General features: G+C 51.5%; 1 long non-coding RNA gene across 1 annotated transcript; it reads left to right on the forward strand.

The window, feature by feature from the left end:
• Positions 1 to 407: 407 nt before the first annotated feature.
• Positions 408 to 2,846, forward strand: LOC129510736 (uncharacterized). The gene is made up of 4 exons (XR_008664682.1): positions 408 to 490; positions 611 to 765; positions 1,197 to 1,247; positions 2,707 to 2,846. It is a non-coding gene; the product is annotated as an uncharacterized LOC129510736 (long non-coding RNA).
• Positions 2,847 to 5,739: the final 2,893 nt, after the last annotated feature.

Raw genomic sequence — 5,739 nt, forward strand, 5'->3', positions numbered from 1 at the left:
GAATTTATCCTAAAGCTGTGTTGGCCTGGTAGACACACTGTTACCCCCAGGAGCGTGTTTATTTGGAATGGCTTTGGGGGGTGTGATGGATACAGTTCCCCTAAAGCAATTCCTTGGAGCCACCCCCATCTGGCCCATAGAAGGTGCCTAAGACCTGGTCAAATTGTTGTTGAAAGGGCAAGAAAGTGTAATATGGACCTAGCTATCGGATCCCAAGGCTGGGCACTGTGCGGGTGTGAAGCACACCTGGGACTCCAGCAAGCTGGTGTGAGCTCGGGTTACACTTGGCAGAGGCGGTCTGAAGGAGCTGCTCCCTGGTGCATAATTCACTGCTCACTCCTCCAAGGAGGAGGGGTGGGTATGAAGCCAGGAGGGACGCAGCTGGCCCTGGAGGAAGCAGGGCGACATCCTGTATACTTGAAAAGAAAACTGAAAGTGCCTTTCTTCACAAGAAATTATTGTGTTTTCCTCTTTTTTTCATAACCCACAGGTATGACAGGGTTTCTCTGGTCCGGAGCTGTGGGTGAAACACAGGGTTGGGGGGAGGGGGAGACAGCGGTATGAAGGGAATTTGGATTGTTCCGTGGTGCGTGTTCTTTGTCTAATTCAGGGAAGATATCAGCCTGCTGGAGCCCACCCCGAGGAGCCCCGTGCTATATGATATGGGTCCTGGTGATAGGAACCTCTCTTCTGGCTGTTAAAGTGCATTCCTGTGTAGATGTGGAAAGAGAGAAAGCATGCTGGAGCCGGAGCTAGGATAGGAATGTGAGTATTTCCTTAATTGGACATGAGGGCCTTGAACTGGTTCCAGTTTTGGTGTTTTCTTTCAAGAGCCTGGACCCTAAAGATTCCATAGAGTTTTCTTTCTCTAAAAATCCCTTTGGTTCAAAGGCCCCTTGATAGAAATAAAGAAAAGGCCAGAGCTGAATCTCTTTGATATTTGGGAAGGCAAGAGTTTGTGGGCTGCCAGATATCTGGCTTCTTTTAGGGGGTGAGTGGGTTCTGGGTGGGAAGGAAGGAGGTTCCTCCTAAGATGGCACATGGCAAGAGTACCCACAGGCGTTTACTTCGGGTCTCGGAGCCCGGATGATAGGATGCAAAGCACTTCCCTTAAGCATTTATAGAAGCAATTTCTCTTAGCCTTATTAGCCTTCCAAGAGCTGAAAAGATGCCTGTTGCCTGCCTTATCGCTTTAGGAGTCTGGGACACGGAGAAACCATGCAACGTGCCTGAGAACTTACAGCAAAGTAAGTCGAAGGCTAGAGGATTTTGTCTGGTGGGTTCGGGTGGTTTTGTATGAAGACTAGCTTCCTGACGGCTGACGTGGGAAAGCATAAGCATGCCCACACTCAGGCCTCGGGCATTCATCGTGTGTCCAGAACCCAGCTGGACACTTGCTGTGAGGCATCAAAGACTGGTGGAGCTCGCGGGGTATGAGGGGGTGATGTGGGGACACTGGCACCACAGCAGTGCCCACTGGGCAGAGCTTCACTACTTTCCTCTCATGTCTGCCCCCACCCTGCAGCGCGCTGGAAACTTCAGTCAAAGGACTCCAGGGGAAAATGGGGCGGTCCGTGGTTGAAATGAGTGAAAAACCAAAGCAGATGCAATCGACTCTGCTGAACCCCATCTTTTCCCCCAAACACCTTAAAAACAAGCCCTGCGTCTGCTCAGTGCTTTCCAGCTTACCAACTGTTTTCATAACACTATCTCATTTCATCCTCACATCAACCCACACACATTCTTGCCTTTCAGATTTCTTATGTACTCAAATGAGTTTCACTGAAAAAATTGGCTAGAAACTCCCCTTCTTCTACTCAGTTTTTTTAAAAACCCCAAGCCTTTGACTGATATCTTTAAGAAACTCCCAGATTCCCAGGGTGGGAAATGTATTTATACTGCCAGTCCTACCCCACTGGATGGACTCCAGTAGTCCTGGTCTTTGCTATTGGGACTAACATTTTTTAAAAGAGATTGATTTATTTATTTGAGAGAGAGAGAGAGCGAGCAGGGAGAGGGGCAGAGGGAGAAGGAGAGGGAGAGAAGCAGGCTCCCTACTAAGCACGAAGCCTGATGTTTGGGGGTGGGGGTGGGGGTCTCAATCTCCCAGCCCCAAGATCATGACCTGATCCAAATCAAGAGTTGGGCACTTAACCGACTGAGCCACCCAGGTGCCCCTGGAACTAACATTTTCTATTCAGTCTGTAGTTTATCTGTTTAAACAAATAAATCCACAAGGACCAGGTTAAGTGTAATATTGTAGGGAAAACATAGGCTTTAGAAGCAACAAGGCCCAGGGTCAAATTCTGGTTCAGTCTATTTGAGAACTTTGGGCCATGGCCCAGTTACTTAACCTCTCAAGGCCTCTCTTTCTTAGTCTGACAAATGGGACAATAGTGCGTATGTTATAAAGTCATCGTGAGGCATAAACATGCTAGCAGACACAAGTGCACATTAGCCAACAGCTGCTTCATGAAGTCCCTTAGAGCTAAACAAAATACCAGCTTCACCACTACTAAGCAAATTAAATGCATTATTGTCTTTTTGCAAGGCAGGAGGCAGATAAAGCATGGGAATGTATCACTAAGTGAATTTAGATGGAGACTTTTGTACTCAATGAATAATTTGCTACAGGGCCTACAGACTCGGAACACCGGTGCCACAGGCAACTCAGTACCTGTATTCTTTTTATGATTCTTATTTTAGGCGTGAGAGAAAAGGAGCTGGGACACTGGATTTATGCGATGCTGGAAAGCAAGCCAGTTCTGATTACGGGTGGATTTTTATTAAAGCAGAAATTGCAGTTCAACTCTTGAGTTTCTGAAGACAAAGGTGGCAGAAGGAGGGAGTGCAGAGGGCTGTTTAGTTCACTGAGCTGCACATTGTAGGTGCTCAGTAAATGTCAGCAGTGGGCCAACTGGGTTCGGAGGGTCCAGATCATGTGCTTGACTTCTGCTGCTGACTTGGCAGAAGCATAGGATGGTGGTGGAAAGAACATTTGCCCAGTGGTCTGAAGGCCTGCGTTCAGGTTCCATCTACACCACTTAATAGCCTGGTGACCTTGGACATGCCATTTAATCTCTTCGGTGTCTTCTCACCTGTAAAATGAGGAGACCAGACTCGGTGATTTGGAAGGTCTCCCTTTCAGCTCTAGGGTTCTGGGGCTGTAAGTTAACTTCATTCACTGGTATTTCTGTTTCTTTATTCGAAGGAGGTAGGGATAGAAACCTAGCTCATGGGATGTTGGGAAGCAATGGCCAGACTGCATGTTCAAGGACCCTGCGTCTTTACAGATATGATCAGAGCAATGTAGCAGAGTAGCTCTGTGATCTTTGGCAAGTGCCCTAACTTATTTCAGACTCGGTTTGTACCCTGTAAGCTAGGGACTGTATGTTGTGCTATGGTAATCTTACTACATTCTTTTGAAAACCGAGATCATGAAAATGCTTTGAAGACCTTCAAGGCACTACATAAAGTATTATGATTGAGAAACGGCATAGTTGTTATAGTTACACCAAAGTTTAGCCCCTGTGCCTCCCATATTTTCATATGAATGAATGCGTCGCCATGGTTTCCGAGAGGAAACAGTGTAGTTTTGGGGAGGTGAATTTTAGCTAAAATGGGCATTAATGCAGTTTCCTCAAGAGCAGGCATCAGTTTCTCGTTTCTCTCCAATGTAGGGGATTTTTCAGGAGGCCAGACATCTGTTGTTGGAGATCTTACATCCTACCTTCTTCAAAATGAGGCCATTTTGACATTTTAAGGGTGTGTGTGTTGCAGGGGGTGAGGGGGGGGTAGCTTTCTGAGTTTAGAAAGTTTCACAAGCGATAATAAAAAATACATAACGTGTTGATGTGTAAACGTGGTGAGTCAGCCTTTCATCCCAGGCCTTGCCAGGGATTGCTTCTGGGGACAAATGGCAGAGGACATGAGTCCTATTCTCCCAGGGCCTACCTTTCCAGTCTCTGGAAAGTCACAGTCTGGAAACTAGCTCTCCAAGCAGCAGCTTCTCCTTTGACTATGTAGATGACAAGATGTCACACCCCCTCTCCCCCCTGTGCAAAAGGCACAAACAGCTCCCTCTGCTAGCAGCAATCCCATCCTGGAGCATCTCCCCTTATCACCTGCCCGCAGAAGCATTGATCTCCATCAGGGCGCTACCTCCAGAGGAGCCGCATGGAGGTGGTACTTGGCAGCATGAATCAATTTCTGATTTATTTTACGGAGTGGGATGGGGGTGGGGAGAAGCTCCTGAATTTCTCTGGTTGGAAGGAACACCTGGGAACTGGGGGAGCGGGGAGAGGCAGGGTGTGAGGGTTTGTCTCAAAGCTATGTTTTCAAAGGAAGTGCACTGTTTATTACCCAGGTTGTGTATGTGGATGACTAAACATAGCAAAGTTGTTTTTATTTAGTTTTCTCGTTATTTTTATTTGGGTGAGCTTGGGAGGGCTGATGAAAATTATGAGGGCCTGCCACTGTTAATAAACCCCCACCATTAATCCCATCACCCTTCACCCGAGATAAGTTTATGTATTTCCACTTGTAAGTGTATATATATATATATATATGGATTTAATACATGCCCTACCTTTCAAAGAGCTGACTGACTTCAAAGCGCCTTTAATTTTGCCAAGTTTTTGAAGGCTCCCCCTTTCTCTCCTGCACACACACACACACACACACACACACACACTCCCTGGACCCCCCAGTACACCTATAGATCAGGGTCATAAAGCCATTTTACAGGAGTCTCTGAAGCAGAGGTGTGAAGCAACGCGCTCCAGCCACAGAGGGGCAGACTCCCATCCTGGCTCTGGGGGCTGCGGAGCCTGACCACCTGGACAGCTCCCCCCCCCCCCCCAGAGCTGTAATTCCCGGGCCTTGTGGGAGGGGTTTGGCTGAAGCTCTTTGTTTCTCCTCCTCGCAGCAGATGCGGAGCCAAGGCCAGTGGGGTGTGCTTGTGCGGCGCCCACCCGCACCCCCTGCCCCATGCCGCCGCGCGCGCGCGTGTGCGTGTGTGTGTGTAGGTGTCCAGTGGAAAAACCCTACGAAGACACCACATCCTTTCTCACACAGATAAAACCCTCCACGGATCTGCGGGCCGCGGACCGGCCCCTCGCAAGCGAGCGCGACCCCCGTCCACCGGCGCTGGGCCGCCAAGCTCCCTGCATCCCACCGCCTCCTCCCTGGCGCTGCTCTCCTTTCCAAGCAGCTTGCGGGAGCTGGAAGGACGCGCCTCGGGCGCAGCGACCCCGGTGTCCGCGGGCGAGGCCTACTGTGGGGGATGGACGCTGAAGGGGGTCGCGCGTCCCGGCTGGGGGCGCGAGCGGGTGCAAAGGAGCGAGCCGGCGCCGGGCATCCCGGGCCGCGTCGAGGGATGGCGCCCTCCCACCGCGCACCGTCACGTCCGGAGCGGGCCCAGCGCCCCCCGCCCCGGCCCACGCTCCGCCGCCGCGAGCGCCGGGGGGGTGCGCGGGGCAGGGCCGCGGACCCGGGCGCCGCCGTGGAGCCGCTGCGCGCGCGCGAGTCGGCGGGAGGGAGCCCGGCTAGAAGCGGAGCGCGGCGGGCGGGGAGCCGAGCCGCGCGCGCCCCCGAGCCGCCACCCGCGGGGCTGCGAGCGCCGGAGCCATTCATGATTTTGGTGACGTTATTCCAGGAGTGGGCGAGGGGGCGGGGCCTCCGGGGCCGGGCCCCGCCCCCGCCCCTATAAGTACGGCTTCCCGGGCTCTTTGTGGGGCC

This window comes from Nyctereutes procyonoides, unplaced genomic scaffold (genome assembly GCF_905146905.1).
Source record: "Nyctereutes procyonoides isolate TBG_1078 unplaced genomic scaffold, NYPRO_anot_genome, whole genome shotgun sequence".
Taxonomy (NCBI): Eukaryota; Metazoa; Chordata; class Mammalia; order Carnivora; family Canidae; genus Nyctereutes; species Nyctereutes procyonoides.